Consider the following 23113-nt stretch of genomic DNA (forward strand, 5'->3'; position numbering starts at 1 on the left):
TGTGGTTAACACAGCCACAATAGTACCTTGATAGTGTGCGTATCACTGAAGTGACACGCAATCAAAACTGTTTACTGCCTGGTACATCAATCACTTCGTGAGGCCTGCGAGGCGCTGGAAACCGCGTCGAGAAAAAAAATAAAAATTTACCTTTGATGTAAAGTCAACAGTCTGCGGATTGCTGGGGTGACAGGAAGTGCTCAGCCACAGATAGCCAAAAACGAGCGTGATTCGCGCTGTAAGGAAGTGTGCGAACCACTGTTACACCACTTGTCTGAGTGCTCTTGTAAGAAGAGCTCGCACGAAGATAGTGCGTTCCACACTTGCGTTCCACGGCCCAATGCGCGATGACTCCACTTCGCGCGTCTGAGAGAGCGCTGACGTTTGTCTCCGTAACCAGGATACAGCGTTGTGCGTTCCACACTTGCGTTCCACGGCCCAATGCGCGATGACTCTGCTTCGCGCGTCCAAGAGAGCACTGACGCTTGATGACGCTCGTTGCTTCCAGGTGTGGAGCGGTAGCTATGGTAGCAGCTCGAGAAAGGCCCCGCGGTAAGGAGACTCCGTTTTGAAGCGTTGAAGCTTTTAACGAACAACAACAAAGTATGCCTTCCCCACAGAAACGTCTCTTCTCACGCTAAAGCAGGTCTTTGCAACCAATAAAATCCTTGATGAGTGGTGCCAAATAAAGCCCAGCCTTCACTCGTTAGGCACTTATCACGGTTGAAAGTCACAACACAGCAGCCACGAACGTTGTTAGCAAGTACCAAGCTGCCAAGCCATAGTTCGTCAGAACCATCAAATCAAATTCAGGTTCCTTTTAAACAAAATAAGGAACGATGTTTTTTCTCACCCAAAAAAAAAATGTAAGTGTTGAGGTCCTTTTTCTCCCTTTATCTTTTCCTCCTTAAAACAAGCTTGTCAATCCCATCCTTCTGTCGCCAAAATGTAGAATCCAACTCCAAACAATGTGAATAAGTTGAATAAGAAGTTTAATCCAGGATAAAAGACCCCATCCACAAACAGCTTGTACATCGTTCAGGCTCTGGTCTCAACTGCCTTTTCCCTGAGCCTAACATTCTAAGCACCTAGCAACATCTCAGGCTTCCATGAGATGCTGCTAGATACTACACTAATTTTCTTGGGTTGGTCATTACGATAATTCCACTGGTATCCTTTTTAAGTCAAAAGAACATTTGTAGAATATTAAATTGTGAACAGCACAGCTTTTCAAGAACAATAATTTTGGTCTCCACTGAAAGTACAGTTGATGTATATAGAATGAAAATGATAAAATATCAAGTTTTCAGTGAGTATTCTAAGAATGGTGAGGCTGAGTTATTTCCACTACATGTTTCAATCTACACAATGCAAATTTCAAAACCTATAAGTGGTTTAGCTGCAGTGCTCATAATTTGCTAATTTGAGTCAGACCTGTTATGGGTTATCATTATATATAGACATTTTTATTTTGGTTGATCAAGGGATATCAACTAGTTTCCCTTATGTTTTTTGCATCCTATATCTTTAACCAACCATAGAATAATGAAGCAAATACAGATGAGCTTGGCCTTGGCTGCTTTTGTGGGTATTGATGAGGCAGATAAGCTGCTGAATCATTTAGCTCAAACATGAAACTGATTTAGACACCTTTGGGAGAAATATGCCAAATATGCATAAATTGTGCTAAGTATACATTGAGGTATTTTGAGAAATTGATCATGAAAAGGCTAAGGGCCAGATTACGAGTCTTGCAGTCTCAGGACCACCAGACTCGGGAGGGCGTGGCAGTGGTGATCCAGCCGGCGGCGGTCTGACCGCTCTATTAGGACTTTAGCAGTCGGACCACCATTGCACCACTGCAACTGCCAGGTAACCACCTTCCCTGGCGATTCCATTGCGGTCTGAGGGCCACAATATGCTTGGTGGTGCCTTGAGGCACCGACAAGCATATTACGACTTTCGTCACCAGCAGCAGTGTCATGGAGGTTCTTCCTCTATGTAACTGCTGGCTGTGAGGAAAGAAAGAGGGCCCTACATTACCCCCTCTTGCCCATGTGTATGGGGTGCATGAAGGAGGCACATGTAGTACCCCCCTGTAGTTTTGAACCCCCGGATCCTGCATTGGAAGGAATTCACGACCTAGTACATTCCTTACCGTGCAGGAACATGCACTGGCGGTCACGCTGCGGTGCTGTTTAAGGCTCACAATGGCAGCAGCAACTATTGGCAGTGCGGGGGCGCTCACTCTGGCACCGCCAAGAGTCGTTATCATGCCCTTAGTTACTGAATCATAAAAGCATGCAGATAAAAGTGTAGAGTAGATGGAAAAAGTTACATTATGTAACATTCATTTCTGGTTTAATCGGTTTTAGTTGTTAATTCCATGTGTATCAATCAAAAGTAAATGTGATGTATGTAGGTGTTATAAGATTTCCAATCATTCTTACAAAAATATTGATGTGTATGGAGAATTATAGAAACTTAGCATTGTTTAGAATGATTCATCATGTGATAGTGAATGGTTTCATGTTTAAACTTCATGTTTGTATACGTGGAAATGTTCACTGAGTAAGAAAAGAGAAAAGGGTGCTGCATGTTCATGATAAGACTGCTTTGAACTTCTACAGAATAGTCTTCATACCTGCACTAATGAGAGTTATCAGAAACTATATTAATATTTTATGTTTTAAATTAATCCTATACGTTGGTACTTTGAAAATGTAGTAACACATCATGTAGTAACATGTCATAGTTACACGTGCTAATTACAATGAAACTTGAATAATTAATGAGTACAAATAAGTTGAAAAGAAAGATATAGGGTCCTAAGGGCTCTAGAATGCATTATATATTTCTATTATTTTATATTCTGTATTTCATCATCTTAATTCAATTTAGGCCTGCATTTTCCCTTCTTTGCTTGATTCTGTTATCATGGAAAGGCTTTGTAAACTTGTAATGTGAAATGAAACTATGTTTCATAGAAAGAGTTCCCATGCACATACTAGGTCCACTTGCTAATATTTTGGTACTTGGGAGCATCTGCGTTAAGAAACTACCTATTTGAACTCACTCATGTGCCTTTGGTAAAAAGACTATTGTTCAGATATAATACACTATGGAGGGCTCGACAGCTTATGTGACGTTCACCAACTTTTCGCCATAAAATGTGTCTTCTTTATGCTGCATGACAATCACCCTATACGAACTGACCAATAGACTGAGTGGTCTGACCAGATGAGGTGACCCAGGAGGTGTCACCCCAGAACCTGAGGATTATAATATCCATTGTGTGACTGAGAGACGGGGTCATCAACTTTTTTTCATCTTGCTCTTTGCAGATCGAGAGACACATCATTTGTTTCTTGGGGACTCTTCTGGCTTTTCTTTGGCTGCAGTTTACGCTGTATGTGCTATTCTGGCACTCCTTTACCTCTTTGGGAGAGAGCCTTTGAGCCAATAGGGTTCACGTCCTTTCTTGAACTCTTCTTCTAGATCTTTAGGAATTGATGGACCACAAGAGATAAACTTGATTATCATGCACTCCTCAACTAAATACCTGATATTGATGTATTTACTCTTTTTAAAATGTATTGATATAATCTAACTTTAACTAAAATCCTGTTTCTGTCTCTCCATGACTTGTCTCATATAATTGATTGTGCATTCTAATTCGCTATTAATGAGGGATGGGAATTCAAATAGAGAGGTCTCTCGTCAACAGATTCTAATGTCACTATTCTGCATAGCTCTAACTGAATTATTGGTTTGTATGATCCTAGTTCAACTGAATTCCTTCAGGAGATTTGGTCTAGCTGTGATAATCCTGTATTTGAATAGCATAGTTTTGAGAGTTATATATATAAATCTAATTATACGTTTACAGGTCAGTTAGTCAATTCATGGTCTTCATTGGATAGCTGGATTGCATCCCCTATATTCAACCCCTCTTGGCACGATTCAAGATCCATCGGATGACCAAGTAAATGAATCCGGGCTGTAGAAAAAAGGAGATAAATTGAGATCAAATAAATGGACCCAGTGGTGCTACAACAGATTTAATTCAGTAAAATGTTGTTGCGAACAACACTGCAAATTCAATAAAGCCTGAACCTACAAATTTGGAAATCATACAAATGGTGAAAAACTGGAACTTCCCAAACCTTCACCAGCAAAAAATGAGCAATATCACAAACCAAAGATTTATGTCTTAAGAAACAATATCTGAAGAGAGCAACAAATCACTTGTAAACCAATAAACTGATACTAATGTCATCATCAAAGAGCAGATACAAAGCATGGCTAATGGCATATATTACACTTCTGTCACATTGGCAACTAAACTGTAATACTAGGCTCTGTTTGTGCCAGGGACAGATGCACATCTTTATGCATGTCCTAAGCATAATCAGGAAATGAGTTCAGGCAAGCAAAGATCTTTTGATGTATCCAGCCTGCCTGCCGTATGTCAAAGTAGCAGCACTTTAAAGCAGAAAGAATGAATCATCAAAACATACATACTGAGGGATTTGAGTGGTGGTATGATGTTTATTATACAAATAAAGAGATGTTGCATATGGCATGTTCTCCCCTGAGCAGTGCATGCTTAGCCTTTTCTTCATTTATTTTATCTAAAACACTGCATGTGCTCTTTGCTTCAATTTTGGAATTATAAACCTCTCCTGCTCCTCTGTAGTTTGGAGTGGTAATGTACTCTATATTCAAATTCCGTTACCAGTCTTTTGGCAATCTCTGTGGTAAAGTCATCTTTTACTTTTGTGGAGTTTCTTCATCCTTAAATTGGCAACGAGTGGGCAGGCTAACGCTGTTACCATAGTTTCAATTGTCTAGCAACAGACATAGGTTTTAACAATGGCTCACACGTAGTCCTGTACTGAAACAAAGGTTTACATAATGGCCTCAAATTCTGAGGCTGAATTCATCGTGCACTGAAAGTACTGTGCCCACCATCACCGCGACACCACAGAATGCATGGAGAAAACTGTTGGCAGGTGCTGACTCCCTCTATTGCAGCCTACTCCACAGCACCTGAGCAGATGGTTATGTGATTTGTGCCACATCCTCAGTGTCAGCCCTCGCGGCCATATCAGACATTGCAGAAAGTGTTTTGATCAGCATCCTGGATAATGCTAACTTGGCTATGCCTTAAAGGTGAACAGAGTTACAGTGTCCTAACACATATATTGATCCTATTGGGGAGTGATTCAGGTCAGGACTGTGGAGGCTGGAATCAAAATAAAGTATCAACAGCAGTATGCCTCCCAGACCATTAATTTGAGATTTGTTTGCAAATAAGAATCTACATAAGTCTTCCTATTCGGGTTCAATTGATGAACTTTTTTCCTTGTGTTAATTATTCAGTAAGGTATGATGTCCCGTACTCGTTTTTGAAACCAACTATTTCAATAAACACTCCTGTGCCGGGGTTTGCCTAATCTTTATCTTTTTTCTTTTAGATTTTATATACTCATTTTCACATATACATGGGGTATTTACATACTACACCGTGACAATACAAAATAGTTTGTGTGTAACAACATTTAGGACAATGTGTGGCACTGTAACTTACACATATCATATCTTTACACAGGCTGACATATAGTTCTACAATACATATATACAACATATATTTACAAGTTCTTTGCACCTCAAGACTTTTGAGGATGAATCCTAAATATTGCCAGGCTTCTATTGATGTGACATGTGTCCTTCTACTATTTGTTGTGAGGTCCTGATTCACTGAGGTCCTCTCTCTTTTGTTTACATATTGACACTATTTTATGGCCCTTGGGAGGTCAGAGCTTTTGTTGTTAAGCTGGTTAAGCGTCCTATGTTACGCTTTCCTTGTAGTGCCTCCTGTGCACTGATATTAGCTGTAAGTGCTAGCTCTTGGCCTCTGGGTAGGATACGCTGACGCATTTCGACCTTCTGGGGTGGACCTCGGTTGTAGTTGTGTGGAAGGTCTTCTTCAGGGAAAAAGTTCTTGTGGGACACTGTGGGTGCATTAAAGGACATTTCAGATATTTTTCTTGTCACAAGTGTGGTGTACTTGGGTGTCTCTGTCAACACTCTCATGTTGGGACATACCGTATTCCTGCTTAGGTAGGATTAGGATCCTTGAGGTGTGTTCTTTTCTTTGCATGAAAGGCTGTCTTTCATGACAGGTGCTGTAGGCTGTGTGCCTTTTCATGCGGCTTCTGTGACCTAAGGGTTACACGAGGAGAAAAAGCTTAGCTGTCTTATAGTGCTCTGATATCATGGGTTTGACTTGTTCCGAAGACTAACAAATTCTTCACTCAGCTGTATCTGAGTCATGCATGTTGTCCCTTTTGTGACTAGTGTGCTAGATATGGTGTGCAGTGGGTTGTGTGGGGGGTGGTGATCATGCCACTGAGTCAGAGGTGGGTACCACGTTACGGGCTAAGTGTAGCCCTGAATGCTTGGGCCGACCCTCTTCTCTATGAAAGCCTTAGCGTGCTGTGGATCATGCTGTCCTGTTGCTGGTCCTGGTTAATTGTGGGTTTTGTGGGGTCATGCACTTTATCTACTGGCTGTGCCGTGTGCCCGTGCCATAAGATTAATTCAGTTTGAACAGATGTTAAAGCCTCAAGTTCAGGGTTTGGCATTGTTGCCTGTTTTACATGCTCTGTGCATTCTATGCGCTGTGCCCCTTTAATGGTGCCCCTCATCATTACCATGAGGGTTAGAAGATTCCCTCATTCACCGGGAGTGCCCACGCTGTCTGCCTTGTATTGTTGTGAGCCTACCGGGAGAGTGATCTGTAGTTTTACTCAGTGCCCATTGCCTATCCTGTGCTGTTTGTTCCCCATACCTAAAATCCTTACTTGGAATTAATCCTTTGTTTGTCCGGACTTGACGCCTATCTTCTCCTTTCCATTCTGTGCGTGCTGCTTCCGACGGGCAGTTGTGGGACGCTTCTCTTATTCATTTGGCTTTACCCTTGGGTGGAACTGGATGTGAGAGGCCCGTGGCATGACTACGCTCCGCCTGATCTGTGCCCGACATCCAGGTCGTTTGTGTAGCCTGGCTTCCGGCGTGTTTTTGGTTGCCATGAAGCTGTAATGCCCTGAGTGCACTCGGGGCTGGATATTGCTGATTTATAGCTTTGCGTTGTTTAAACTTCGAGATGAGGAGTCATTTGGTGATGGGGGTGCCATTTCTCCTAATGTGTTGTCTCACTATCATTTCTTCTCACATGGGGTTATAATGTTGTGCTTGGGCACATGGTCCCGGAGTTGTTACTTGTGGCACACTTGTGTTTGGAAACAAATTTCTGGAGTGTGTCTGGTTTTTGTGTGACCATCATTGTGGGAGAGGTATATGTTGTTCCCTGCTTTCTTGGTTGGCAGGTGTGCTGTGACCATTCCGGTTTGGGGCTGGCAAGCTATTCCTTGTGTGCAGTTCCCAAGCATGTACTCTAGAAAATAACTAATTTGTTGCAAGTCCGTTCAAATAGGCTACAAGCGTGAACGGAATTATTGTGTGTTAGAGCACAAGTAGAACCTTTCTGAAAAGTTCTCATAGGCCTCAGATTATTCAGTTCATTAGTTCATGCTAAGAGGGAAAGGTTTTAGGCCTTCATGAAATGCAGCCTGTGCTAAAATATGAGCTTTCACATTATCGTAATACAATCCATCCGTTCTTCAATTAGGTCAATTATTAATTGCATCTACATTATGTAAGTATGTAATACCTATATTAAAAATAAAAATTTATAACACTTTATAGTCAATTCAGATGATTAGTTCTTGTTACAGGCTTTTAGAAGCATCTCCAAAATTCAACGTTACAAAGCACACATTGTCATTAAATTTATTTTAACACATCGATATCAGTGCTCACATTTCACGTTCTAATATTAGCATCTATTTCCTAATACTTAAAACATTTTTATTCATACTCAAATTTAGGACATTTATTTTATTGTTTCATTTGCCTGTTGATGTTCATTTTATGCACAATAAAAACATATACCGATTAGCTTATTAAACCTTTCTTTAGTTTCAGCTATGGTTAGGTGTCATCACAAACCAATGTCTAACATTCTGCATGCTTTTACGATGCAGTATCTAAATCACTCTGTATTTTCTGCATGTTCTTAAAGCATGATAACTCATCACATTTGTCATATCCTAAAATTATGGTTGTAAATAATTTTCCAGGGGGAATTCATAGAGATCAGATGTACAATAACATCCGTGCTCTATCAATTCCCCCTTTGGTGCCAAATCAAGCCATCACACTGTTATCTTTATCTGATGTCACAATTATAAGGGAAATGTCTTCATTAGTTTCAGTGTAGTCTGTTCTAAGGCCTTTAGCTAATCATAGTATCTACATTGTCTATCTTCTAACACAAAGTCTTCTTGTTTTCTCTTTATCCCTCTTTTTCTCCTAGCAAATTTTGTGTGTTTACAATATCTGTAAATTATTATTAATATTAGTAGGCCAATAGCAATCATTTTTAATATAGGGGTTAATATTTTTCCCACTAAACTACTTCCCAAGGTGGCAAACCATTTTCCCACTGACTGAAATCCCTTTCCAATAGATTCCCATGCACCATCAGCTTTTAATTCAGTCAAATCCTTTCCCAAATTTGTGATGTTTAGGATATATCCCCGCAAATCTTTGCTTTTCTCAGGGATATAAGTCGAATACTGTTAGACTTTCAGCATGCGCTAGACTCCGCCCTCTTTTGCGAGAAGGCTATCTAAAGCATGTCTGTTTTGTAGCACCATAGAACTAATAGCAACCATTTCAGTATCAAAAACAAGGAAACCTCCTGCCGTATCGTTGACAAACGATCAACCACAGTTGAGAGATTCCAGATTTTGTGAGAATTTACTATCACCCCAACCAATGGTATTAGTACACCAAAAATGTCTCCAATTATTTCAGCAGTACTTATTCGCCTTCGTAAACAAGTGTGTTCAAATTCAGTGGTTCCACTTGTTTGACCCACATGATAAAGTTTGAGAAAAACTATCCCCATATAGCAGCATTCATACCATTGTTTTGGCAATCTATAATAGGCATTTCTCCCACAAATATAGTATACCCCTGGGAAAACAGGATCAGACCCTGCAAGCTATAAGCTCCAACCTCCCACAGTTCGGAAAGTGTGATCACATTCTCTGGAACCAACACATTTATTGTTAAATTCGGTTTTGCATCTTAGTATGCATAGCTTAACCATGTGTTGCCAATCCAGAGCCATTGCAGAGTGCGCTTCCCCCTTTTTCATTTCATCCTGCCGGTGTGCTCATGGTGGAGTTTTGATTGGGTTTTAGCCTTCTTCCTAATATCTCCACAGCTTTCCGCATCAGAATTTATGAAATCCTTTTCTACATTATGTAAGAAACAAGTCAGGTTATGCCTATGTGCATGTACTGTATCTATCTGAGTAGGTTGGAAAAATTCACCCATTATTTCAGTCATTCATGAGTCAGGTACCACATTTGAATTATTTTTTATGGGTATTTCTGTAAAGATCAAATCATAATTTTAGTGATAATATTGAAATTGCCCCTTTCAATAAAATAAACTAGTTAGTACACTACAAGGAATACCGTATGGTAAAGGTAAGTGATGGTCAGTCACTCCCTCTGATACTGAGGTAGGTAGTTGCATGTACACATGACAATCTCTTGCATCCAAAGTATCTACGTACTCGTAGGTGAGTTTAGTAAAAACTTTCAAAGAAAAATCGTTAATAGATTGATCATGATGTAAACTTTTATCATTCAGATCGTTAGTTACAGGTTCATCATTCTTCACTTCAATTGGTTTAGGAACAGAGGTAGGGTTAATGTCATGTTTCACATAGACATGATGAGGTAGATTTAGGAGAATTACTACTAACACAAGAGATATAGAAAAAGCAGCTAGAAAACCGGCACACATGTGTTTGTGTTTTAACAATACCGTGTTTGGATTTTCCATCTCTCCAGATAGAGGAATTTTTAAGCTTTGTAAAAATGTAGGAATGCCTTCATAATGTAGAGCTTTGTAGGTGCAACTTCTTCAGCTCAGGAACAAATGTTCTTTGCTCCTCCCACTGTCACAATGCACATGCTTCAATGGTTTAGCACTATCCGGTGTATTTTTGTCTCTTCAATATTTTAAAGTCATTTTCCAAGTATTTTCTGTGCTTCGCACAAATGTCTCTTGTCGTCAGTTTCTCAAAGTGGTTTTTGTAAGTTTGAGCTCTTGAAGCAAAAAGCATGATGTGCTCTCTCCCAGTCATCCGCTGCTGCTTGAGAAATCCATTCTGGTGCAGCATATCTCTGTCTTGGTACCCTTGCTCTTTTTGATTTTCTCACTGCAGTCTCATCATTGTCTGTGTCACCTTGTTCAACTTGGCTTGGAACTTCAATTACAGTTGGAGGTATTTTTCCATCTGCTAAAACTTGCCTCAATCTCTCATTTCCTTTGGGCAATCGGTCTCCATTACTTATTTGCTTTTTGCTACCACTGTTCGCAATGGAGAGGTCAGTATTTTGCCTAGTCAGGTCCCTTTCTGCCTGGCCCTCATGTCCTACAGTGACTGCCTGTTAGACCTGTCAGCCCTTTGGGTGGTCCCTCCTCATCATTATTTATTTTGTCCCACTTTTGCCTCAAACCCTGTTATAATTTTTCCTTTTTGGGAACCACCAGACTTTTTAGTGTTGATGCAGGGTCAGGGAGCCATTTTCCCTACCCCTGGAACTTCTGTCTGAGGGCCTGAGACACAAAATGGTGGCCACCTATTGTCACCTGTGACATCACCAGAACTCACTGGAGGTTTCCAGAACATTCTAGAATCCTGTGACAGTGGGAGGTAGTTTAGAATGTTGGGAGGCCATCTCAGGTTGGCAGTTGGCAACTGACTGGAGAAGAGAGAGGACAGAGATAGAAGGAGGTCGGAGTAAGGCAGCAGAGGTGGAAACCAGTGCTTGGGTGGGGTCCAGAAACCCACCCTTGATGCTAGTCTCTACTGACCAAGCCCAACCTAAAGCCTTGTGTGGGATCAAGACCAGAAGAACCATCTTAAAGAACTGAATATTTGGAACAGGCCTTAAAGAAGAAGAACAGCAAGTTCCTGACCTGTTCAGCAGTGTCCTCCTGGAGTCCTGACGTCGAGAAGCCTGGAGACCTGGGGCCTGAGGTCGAGAAGCGGCGCTGACAGAAAGCAGACGTCGTACCCGGAGCCGCCAGAGGTCGAGTGAGGGCGCCGACGGAGGTCGTGGAGAGACACCAGAGGTCGAGGAAGGAGTCACCCGAGGTCGGGTGAGGGCGCCGACGGAGGTCGTGGAGAGGCGCCGGAGGTCGAGTGGAGAGTCACCCGAGGTCGGGGTGAGGGCGCCGACGGAGGTCGTGGAGAGGCGCCGGAGGTCGAGTGGAGAGTCACCCGAGGTCGAGGTGAGGGCGCCGACGGAGGTCGTGGAGAGGCGCCGGAGGTCGAGGGAAGAGTCAACCGAGGTTGAGGTGAGGCATCGACGGGGGAGTGAAGTCCGCCCACCGGAGTCGCCGGAAACTGAGGTGAAGCGCGCCGGAGGTCGGGAGTGGAGATCGCACTCCGGAGACACCAGGAAGTGGGGAGTTCGAGTCCCTGCGACGCCGGAAGGCGACATCGAGTCGAGACCGCCTAGCGACATCGAGTCGAGACCGCCCAGCGACATCGAGTCGAGACCGCCCAGCGACATCGAGTCGAGACCGCCCAGCGACATCGAGTCGAGGCCGCCCAACGACATCGATCCGGAGCCGCCTCACGGCGTCGACACGGTGCCGAGCGGAGCCAATCATCTTGAAAAAGGGCAGTAAGTGGTAGAGGGGGCATCTGAGGCCCTGTGGAGCCCTCAAAGACCATTCTAGGGGCTAGAGGGGTGTTAGAACCAGCCTGGGAGTGCCAGGGGTGAACTGAGACTGGTACAGTGACCTCCATAAAGGGTTGTGTGGTTTGGAGGGCCAGTTCTTTAGGTTACTCTTATTCTACCTCAGCTTAGGCCCCAGCCTTGATCAATCTAGGTGGGACACCCCCATGCCATCCAAGTGTCCTTAAGTGGTGTATGGGCAAAGTACGACCAAGTGGCCTCATGAAAATGATTTGAACTGTAACTGTCATTGATTGTTTTATCCTATTTATTTAAGGTGCTTTATTTATTGTCTTCCACTAATTTATACCTGCACTGTATTTATTGCCTGACTGTATTTATTTGCCATCTGTATTTATTGAACATCTATTTATTCCGTGCTTAATGATGACCTGAACCTATTTATTGAAATTCCAAAGTAGCATTGTTTGTTTGACCTGCTCTTTTAAAGAAAAATCTTATGGTATTGTATTTATGTTATGAAACCTGCAACTAAGAAAAAATAAGATAAAGACATATATATTTTCAACTTGACTTGCATAATTTTTACGGTGTAGTGTCGTTTTTGGAACGGATGAACGCATGGTTATTGTGAGGGTGTGACGTACGCTTAACACGGTGCCTGACCCCAACCGCTCGAGCCAAGCTACCATTGTGCTGGGAACCTGGTGACTGCTAACCCGGTTGCCTGGTTTCCAACATAAAATTGGTGTTCAGCGGTGGGATAGAGCTGTGCTTGCGTCTACTCGACAATAACTGTGGGTAGTCCATAGGCCTACACCGGGAGTTTTCTCCAAGCGGACTTCCTAATTTTGAGTTTTGTTTTTTCCAAATTTACTTCTGGTGGTGGGAGGAGGTATTACAAAAGGTACCCCCCTGCATAGCTTCTGTAAGCAACTGTCTTCTATCCTGAGTGGGCGAAATGGAGTTTGTGTTGGAGGATGTGGAAACTTATACTGTGGCCCAACTCAGGGAGTTTTGTCAGCGAGAGGGGGTGTTTTGTCCCCAAGGTGCAAAGAAGGGTGAACTCCAGACCAGCTTGAGGGCTTGGGGGGAGGCACGGCGAGAAAGTAAGGTTGAGAAGCAGGACAGGGATGGAGAGCCTGACAGCGAGGGGGCTGGTCTGTACCAACCTGAGGTGGGGGACCTAGTAGCGGGGCCCAGAACACTTTCAAGGAAGGTCAGCAGTGTCTCTAGCAACGGCTTATTAGAAGCAGAATTCACTGACCGGAGGGAGAAAAGACAGCTCACATGGGAATTGGCGAAGCTGGAAAGGAAAAGGAGGAACGTAGGATGGCTCACGAGTTGAGGCTCAGGGAGATAGATCTCCAGATCCTACGGGTCGGGGCACACCCTGTTCCTAATGGTGGCAGCGAAGAAAGAGAAATCACCAGGGAATCCAAACCCTATTTGCCAAAAGACATAGTAGCTAGCTATAGTGCGGGTGATGATATCGCCAGGTGGCTAGCAGCCTATGAGGTCTCTTTAAGAGTCCATGGGGTTCCAAAGAAATACTGGGGAGGGGGATTGTATAGATACATGCCTCCAGCTGGTAGGGATACATTATTGGCCCTGGAGCAGGATGAGCAGACCCACTACCCCACAGTGAAAGTGGCGCTCGTGAGGAAGTTTGGACTAACACCCGAGAAGTACAGACAGAAGTTCCGGGGTAGCCACAAACTGGGCACACAGAATTGGGTGGATTTCCTGGACTATGCAAAGAAGGCATTAGAGGGTTGGATACAGGGCAGTGAGGTGAGGGACTACGAGGGGTTGTTTGATTTAATGTTGAAGGAACACCTGCTCGAAAAATGTTTCCCTGAACTGCGTCAACACCTGGTGGATAGCAAGCTGACCAATTCCCGGAAGCTTGCTGAGGAGGCGGACATTTGGGCTAGTACCCGGGTGTCCACAAGGGGGACCGGAGGGGACTCTCAAAAGACCGGACAGGGAGCCCCCCAGAAGAAAGAGGGAGGGGAAAAGAAAACGGAGTTCTCTAAAGGCCCCCAAAATAGTTCCCAAGGGAAGGGAACAGGATTCACCCCTAGGGCTAACCCACCCAGAAACCCTAATCCTGGCCAGAGTCAGCAGCCAAGGGTTGTCCATTGCTTCGAGTGCGGTGGTGTCGGACACTATAAGGGAGATGTGAAGTGCCCGAAAAGACCACCCCCTCCCATCGGAGGAAAGGCCCCCGGAGTAGCTAGTGTAGTGCTCGGGGAGGAGATGCCCTTAGATAAGGGAAGGGAGTGGGCGGGTGTCACTTTAGTGTCCCTGGGAGAACGGGAGATGGTTCCTAAGATCCAGGTGCCCGCAAATACCACAAAGTATGGGCAGTGGGTCACCATCAACGGCCAAAGAGGGGAGGCTCTGAGAGACACAGGAGCCAGTATGACTATGGTACGTAGTCAACTGGTGTCTCCAGAGCATGTGATTCCCCATGTACTCCACCCTGCCGCGATGGCTGACGGCAGAATGGGCCACTATCCGGTGGCCGAGGTTCCATTTGAATGGGAAGGGGTTGCAGGGTCGCTTCGAGTTGCCGTAAGCCCTGCCGTGCCAGTCGATTGTCTGCTGGGGAATGACATGGAGCATAATGCTTGGAAGGAGGTGGAATACCGGACTCATGCTGAGATGCTGGGTACACCTGACTGGGCCTGTGTCAGCACAAGGTCTGCGACTACCCGGAGGGGGAGTTCGTTTAGGCGGGAGCCTGGAACAAAGGCACCGCCGGCTGCCGACCAAGGGAAGAACCAGAGGGCAGGAGGAGCCTGCCTCGGCATCCGCGCCCCGTGTGACGGATAGGCCACCGGAGGTGGTGGACCAGGAGTCCGCGGAGTGGGATGTTACCAAACTGGAGAACCTACCCATCCCGGCCGAGTGGCACGTGGAGGGAGGGCCGACCAGGGAGGAATTCTGCAAGGGCCAGAGGGAGTGTCCTACCCTTGAGTGACTGAGGCGACAGGCTGAAGCCCAGGCAGCAAGGAACGTTGAGGGGAACTACAATATTTACTGGGAGGATGGCCTCCTCTACAGTGAACCCAAGGCACCCATGCATGGATCGTCACGGGCCTTGGTTGTCCATCAACGTTACCGAGCCTTCCTTCTGGAATTGGCTCATGAGATCCCCTTGGCAGGACACCTGGGGCAAGACAAGACCTTTGCCCGGCTTGTCCCACACTTTTATTGGCCTCAAATGAAAGTGTCGTCCGACACCTACTGCCGGACGTGTGTGTCTTGTCAAGCCAGTGGGAAAACAGGGGTGAAGCTGAAAGCTCCCCTGGAACCACTTCCTGTCATTAGCACCCCCTTTGAAAGGGTAGGCATCGACATTGTGGGTCCGTTAGATCCGCCTACTACAGCTGGTCACAGGTTTATCCTGGTTCTGGTGGATCATGCCACACGGTACCCAGAGGCTATACCTCTGAGGACCATTACTGCACCTGTTGTGGCTAGGGCCCTGATGGGAATCTTTACCCGAGTGGGTTTTCCCAAGGAAGTTGTGTCCGACAGGGGGACCAACTTCATGACAGCATACATGCGGGCCATGTGGAAGGAGTGTGGAGTGACCTACCGGTTCACCACCCCTTACCATCCCCAGACCAATGGTCTGGTGGAAAGGTTCAATAAAACCTTGAAAGGCATGATCAGAAGTCTGCCTGAAAGCCTGCGGAGGAAATGGGACGTCCTCTTACCCTGTCTATTGTTTTCTTACAGGGAAGTGCCACAGAAGGGAGTGGGCTTCAGCCCCTTCGAGCTTTTGTATGGGCACCCTGTGCGTGGACCTCTCAGCCTGGTGAGAGACGGATGGGAAAGAACTCCCAGAAAGCTTCCCCAGGACGTGGTGAGCTACATGCTGGCCTTCCGGAGCCAAATGGCTAAGTTGTGGAAGCAAGCTCCTGACAACTTGGAAGCCAGCCAAGCAGTGATGAAGGCGTGGTATGACCCCAATGCTCACCCGGTGGAGTTGGAGCCTAGCCAGAAAGTTTGGGTGATCGAACCAGGAGAGCTTAGCGCCCTCCAGGATCGCTGGTCAGGACCCTTTGAGGTGTTGGAGAAGAAGGGTAAGGCTACCTACTTGGTGGATCTGAAGACCCCTCACCAGCCCCTACGAGTGCTGCAAGCCAACCGCCTCAAACCCCACCATGAGAGGCCCGAAGTCATATTGCTGATGGTGACTGACGGAGCAGAGGACGTGGAAAGCGAGCCTCTCCCCGACTTATTTGCGTCTCAAGAGAAGGATGGGTTGGTGGAGGGAGTGATTCTCTCCCCGTCCCTAACTCCTGAACAGCAGGAGGACTGCCGCCAGGTCCTGGGGCAGTACTCTTCGTTGTTCTCCCTTGTTCCGGGTAGGACTCACCTGTGCGTCCATGATGTGGACACAGGAGACAGCCCACCTGTGAAGTCAAAGATCTACCGGATGACAGACAAGGTGAAGGCCAGCATTCACAGTGAAGTCACTAAGATGCTGGAGCTAGGAGTGATTGAACCTTCCAGCAGCCCCTGGTCCAGTCCGGTGGTACTAGTACCAAAAGCTGCACCACCGGGGGCCCAACCGGAACTGAGGTTCTGTGTGGACTACCGGGGACTGAACTCAGTAACCAAGACTGATGCTCATCCGATCCCGAGGGCGGATGAACTGATTGACCGGCTGGGAGCTGCCCAATATCTGAGTACCTTTGACCTTACTTCCGGGTACTGGCAGATCTCTCTGACTGATGGAGCTAAGGAAAGGTCAGCCTTCTCCACGCCCAAGGGCCACTACCAGTTCTGCGTGATGCCCTTTGGGCTCAAGAACGCACCTGCCACGTTTCAGCGTCTGGTGAACCAGATCCTCACTGGAATGGAGAGTTTCTCTGCTGCTTATCTGGACGACATTGCCGTCTTCAGTAACAGCTGGGAGGATCATTTGCGTCACCTGCAAGCTGTCCTCCAGGCCCTGAAACACGCTGGTTTAACGATCAAGGCCAGTAAATGCCAGATCGGGCAGGGGTCGGTAGTGTACCTTGGACACTTGGTGGGTAGGGGAGTGGTGCAACCCCTCCAGGCCAAAATTGAGGCAATCATGGCCTGGGAACCCCCCAAGACTCAGACTGAGGTCCGAGCTTTTCTGGGCCTCACCGGATATTACCGCCGCTTCGTGAAGGGGTATGGGACCATTGTGGCCCCCCTCACGGAGCTTACGTCCAAGAAACAACCTCGACGGGTAGTCTGGACGGAGGCTTGCCAGCAGGCCTTTGTGAAACTGAAGCAAGCCATGTGCGAGGCCCCGGTCTTAAGGGCCCCAGACTTTTCCAAGGAGTTCATTGTCCAGACAGATGCATCGGAACATGGCATTGGGGCAGTGTTATCGCAACTCAATGAAGAGGGTCTGGATCAACCCGTGGTCTTCCTATCCCGGAGACTACTTCCCAGGGAACAGAAGTGGAGTGCAATAGAGCGTGAAGCCTTTGCCGTGGTATGGGCTCTGAAGAAGTTGCGGCCATACCTGTTTGGCTCGCACTTCCTAGTTCAGACCGACCACAGACCCCTTCGGTGGCTGATGCAGATGAAGGGGGAGAATCCCAAGTTGCTAAGGTGGTCTATCTCCCTACAGGGAATGGACTTTCAGGTGGAACATCGGCCTGGAGTGGACCACGCCAATGCAGACGGTCTCTCAAGGTATTTCCGCCTTAGTGATGAGAACTCCCAAGGGGTTGGGTAGCTCTCCCCACTTTCAGCTGGGGGGGACGCGTGTTAGACCTGTCAGCCCTTTGGGTGGTCCCTCCTCATCATTATTTATTTTGTCCCACTTTTGCCTCAAACCCTGTTATAATTTTTCTTTTTTGGGAACCACCTGACTTTTCAGTGTTGATGCAGGGTCAGGGAGCCATTTTCCCTACCCCTGGAACTTCTGTCTGAGGGCCTGAGACACAAAATGGTGGCCACCTATTGTCACCTGTGACATCACCAGAACTCACTGGAGGTTTCCAGAACATTCTAGAATCCTGTGACAGTGGGAGGCAGTTTAGAATGTTGGGAGGCCATCTCAGGTTGGCAGTTGGCAACTGACTGGAGAAGAGAGAGGACAGAGATAGAAGGAGGTCGGAGTAAGGCAGCAGAGGTGGAAACCAGTGCTTGGAATGGGGTCCAGAAACCCACCCTTGATGCTATTCTCTACTGACCAAGCCCAACCTAAAGCCCTGTGTGGGATCAAGACCAGAAGAACCATCTTAAAGAACTGAATATTTGGAACAGGCCTTAAAGAAGAAGAACCGCAAGTTCCTGACCTGTTCAGCAGTGTCCTCCTGGAGTCCTGACGTCGAGAAGCCTGGAGACCTGGGGCCTGAGGTCGAGAAGCGGCGCTGACAGAAAGCAGACGTCGTACCCGGAGCCGCCAGAGGTCGAGTGAGGGCCCCGACGGAGGTCGTGGAGAGACACCGGAGGTCGAGGAAGGAGTCACCCGAGGTCGGGTGAGGGCGCCGACGGAGGTCGTGGAGAGGCGCCGGAGGTCGAGTGGAGAGTCACCCAAGGTCGGGGTGAGGGCGCCGACGGAGGTCGTGGAGAGGCGCCGGAGGTCGAGTGGAGAGTCACCCGAGGTCGAGGTGAGGGCGCCGACGGAGGTCGTGGAGAGGCGCCGGAGGTCGAGGGAAGAGTCAACCGAGGTCGAGGTGAGGCGTCGACGGGGGAGTGAAGTGGGGAGTTCGAGTCCCTGCGACTCCGGAAGGCGACATCGAGTCGAGACCGCCCAGCGACATCGAGTCGAGATCGCCCAGCGACATCGAGTCGAGACCGCCCAGCGACATCGAGTCGAGACCGCCCAGCGACATCGAGTCGAGGCCGCCCAACGACATCAATCCGGAGCCGCCTCACGGCGTCGACACGGTGCCGAGCGGAGCCGATCATCTTGAAAAAGGGCAGTAAGTGGTAGAGGGGGCATCTGAGGCCCTGTGGAGCCCTCAAAGACCATTCTAGGGGCTAGAGGGGTGTTAGAACCAGCCTGGGAGTGCCAGGGGTGAACTGAGACTGGTACAGTGACCTCCATAAAGGGTTGTGTGGTTTGGAGGGCCAGTTCTTTAGGTTACTCTTATTCTACCTCAGCTTAGGCCCCAGCCTTGATCAATCTAGGTGGGACACCCCCATGCCATCCAAGTGTCCTTAAGTGGTGTATGGGCAAAGTACGACCAAGTGGCCTCATGAAAATGATTTGAACTGTAACTGTCATTGATTGTTTTATCCTATTTATTTAAGGTGCTTTATTTATTGTCTTCCACTAATTTATACCTGCACTGTATTTATTGCCTGACTGTATTTATTTGCCATCTGTATTTATTGAACATCTATTTATTCCGTGCTTAATGATGACCTGAACCTATTTATTGAAATTCCAAAGTAGCATTGTTTGTTTGACCTGCTCTTTTAAAGAAAAATCTTATGGTATTGTATTTATGTTATGAAACCTGCAACTAAGAGAAAATAAGGTAAAGACATATATATTTTCAACTTGACTTGCATAATTTTTACGGTGTAGTGTCGTTTTTGGAACGGATGAACGCATGGTTATTGTGAGGGTGTGACGTACGCTTAACACGGTGCCTGACCCCAACCGCTCGAGCCAAGCTACCATTGTGCTTGGAACCTGGTGACTGCTAACCCGTTTGCCTGGTTTCCAACACTGCCTCTCTTGGACCCTCATTTGAACCAGTGTTTCGAAAACCAGTAGCTGACGCCCCTTCTACTCTGTGACTGACCCAAGTTGGATGTCTCACTGCAACCACTAGTACATCCTCTGCAGGCTCATCATTTTCAAGGGGACATGGGAATCGACAAATATGAGCAGCATGCACCCAATTAGATAGACCACCACATTTGATGGCAGTTGTGGTAACAAGAATCACTTGATCGGGGCCATGCCAACAAGGCTCCAAACACGTTTTGTGCACGTGCTTCTTGACTAGCACCCAGTCTCCAAGGCACAAGTCATGGCACTGCTCCTGTTGTGCTGAATTGGCAGCTTCCCCAACCTGGTGAGACACAGAACGGACCACATCAGCCAATACTTTACAGTAATCAAGTATCAGATCATCAGTTACATTCCTTAGCTGATTTGCTGGGACTGTAGGCTGTCTCATAGCCCTCTCCATTATGATCTCATCAGGGGACCGTCCAGTTTTTATGTCTGGGATACTTCATAAATTCATCAACACCAAGGGCAATGCATCTGGCCATTTCTAAGACGTGGACGCACACACCTTTGCCAAACGAGACTTTAGTGTTGTTTGCCTCGGGTCGATATTCACAGTGTAACTTCTGCTAAATTTGCAATGCTGCACAAAGCATTTGTTTCACCTCATTATTAAAATGTGTCCCTCTATCTGATTCCAAACAGGTTGGAAATCCAAACCACAGTATAAACTCTCTAAGGAATAATTTTGCTACAGTTAGACTGTCATTACACCTGGCTGAATAGGCTTCCACCCAATAAGAAAACAAACATACAATCAATAGAATGCATATTAATCCATTGTAGGGGGCATCTTAATGAAGTCAAGTTGCATTCTAAATAAAGGGTCCTCCAGATCTCCCTACATGACTCATGGTGACCAGTATTTTCTTAGCCACGTTTTGTTGTTGACATATTACACACCTCTGACATAAAACATTCCACCACAGCTCTGAATCGGGGATTGAACCAGGTCTGTTGGAAAAGGTAGCTGGATTCATACTCATGCATCTCACCAATTACATATTCTCAGCACCCAATATCACCTATTCATACTTGGTTGATCGACTTCTCGTAAGATGTTGCATTCGAGTATGCAAGAGTATGCAAGAGCTCAACAGAATGTGGTACATGCACTTTCAGCAGGGGACCCATCCTGATGCTTTCACACTGTTCTAAACATACACACACAGCTGTGACTGCCTTTAAACAACCAGATAATGCTGTGGCCACAGGATCTAACGTAGCTGAGAAGTATGCTACAGGTCTGTGTGCAGTTCCAGGCATCTGCATTAAAACTGATAGTGCACAACCTTCACAAAGTAAAACTTTTGTTAAAGTCAGGCATTCCACATGCTGGAGCTCGACACAGACACTCTTGCAGTTCATCGAACGAGCGCATGCATTCATCACTCCATGGAACTGGATCTGGCACATCTTTGTTCGTAAGCACCTTTGAAGTGGCTTAGCAGTCAATGAAAGGTTTGGAATCCATTGTTTGCAGTATCCTATTCAGTTTCACAAGGAATCTGATACACTATCACAGCCGGATTTGGCATACCACAATCTGATGAATTTTGCCAAATCCTGCACAATCCTATACTTTCTGTTTGGTTTTTGAATTCCCATGATAAGTGAATTGCATGGGCTTCCCATGATTTCACTGAAAATTCCTTGCTCAATCAGTGTCTCAATCAAGGGAGTTATACGTGCAATGGTTTCAGGACTCAAGTTATATGGTAGAGTCCGAGGAAATTCTGCATTTGGTTTCAAAGTGATTCGTATTGGAGCTACTCCTTCGATGAATCCAATATCCTTTCCTATAAAATCTCAAACCTCTGGGAACATGGTGTCTCTCTATTCTAAAGGTGGATCATTACTGGTTACTAGAGGAAATAGTCCCTCAGCTCTTGTTCCTTGTTTTGACATTTGAAGACAATATCTTCATCATTGCTATGGAATTCTATTCATTTCAGAGTACAATAAATGGAGCAATTCAATTTGCATAACTGATCTTGTCCTAAGAGGTTCACGGGGCTGAAATCACATATCACAAATTTGTACAAATTCTCAAATGATCCAATCTGCACTGTAATGGGTTCTGATACAGGTGTTGACATCAATCGGTTTGAAACTCCTACAAGTTAGATTCATTCTGTTAAGAGGGGTAGGTTGGGAACTTCCGCTGGTCTCACAGAGGAACAGGTTGCACCAGTATCAACAAGGAATGAGACAGGCATTTCATTTACCTTGCCGTCCACAAAAGGGCCGCTCTGGTCTACCTCTAAGGATGCACTGAGCATGCATTCCTCCTCCCCCTCAGACACTGTTATCGATCTGTATTAGGGATTGCTGTGTCACATTTGAATTAGCATCAATCTAATCACCTGCATGATATACCAAGTTCACATTATACTTCTGCACTTGGCCATTTAGTGGAGGCAAAGGGGCTTGTGGCATGGTCAAATTAAAAAATGTCTACCTCTGATTCCGCTGATTTGGCACCATCCGTCCAGTCAGGGCTAGAGTAATTTTACCCTGTCCAATCTGCCCATTCATCTGATTCAGTGGATTAACCCTACACTTGTGTTTCCAATGCCAGAACTGCCACAAATATGACACAAATGAGTCTTCTTGAATATGTCCATAGGAACACCTCTTTCCCTGCCTTGAGCTGTCACATTCTGTTGCTGTCCCTCTGCTACTCCTCGCATGCCAGTGTCTAGTTTGGTTATTTCCCTGTACTTTGACAGAACAATCAGTATCAACTCCTACATAACTCTTCTTGGCTGCCTTCATCTGAGCCAACATCAACTTTTCCTTCAACCTATTATTCTTGGAATATACTTCATCTCCACAGTACTTGGCACATCCGAGAATCTCATCTATCAGCTTGCTCCGCCAGCATATCAAATGCTGTTGAATCATTGCACTTATCTCAGGTCTCAAGCGATACACAAATCGACAAATCGGTAGACAAAGAGTCCCATATCTGTACGAGTTACATTCTCCATTCCACTATATTGTTTAAATGCCTGCAAGAGTATTTCATAATAGTCATGCACTGTCTCTTTAAACTCTTGTGTCGTTCTGTCAATCGTTACCCAGTCAGTCTCCTTCGGAGAGATTTTGCCCTGTAGATAAGTTATGACCTGGTAGTACTTTCTCATTACCTCAGGCGATGGTGCACCAGTTCTCGAGTCTCTCACAGTTTCTGTCTTTAGCCAGTCTACTGCTATATTACATTCAGTCCACAAGTCGCTTGGTGCCACAATATAAAACAAGATATCTAAATCCTTCAATGAACCTTCTAAACTTTCACAAACCTCTCAACCTGCCTGTACCATTCAACTGGCTTGTCTCTCAACTTTGGAAAGTCATTTGTGAAAGACAATATATCCGGTCCAGTCCAAGGGACATGAACATACCCTCCTCCTGGCACCTCTCTCATTGGAAATGTCTTCTTTTCAGAATTTTCATCATTTCTCTCAAACATTGGGTAGATTGGCATTGT

The sequence above is a fragment of the Triturus cristatus genome, chromosome 10, assembly GCF_964204655.1.
Source record: "Triturus cristatus chromosome 10, aTriCri1.1, whole genome shotgun sequence".
NCBI classification, from domain to species: Eukaryota; Metazoa; Chordata; class Amphibia; order Caudata; family Salamandridae; genus Triturus; species Triturus cristatus.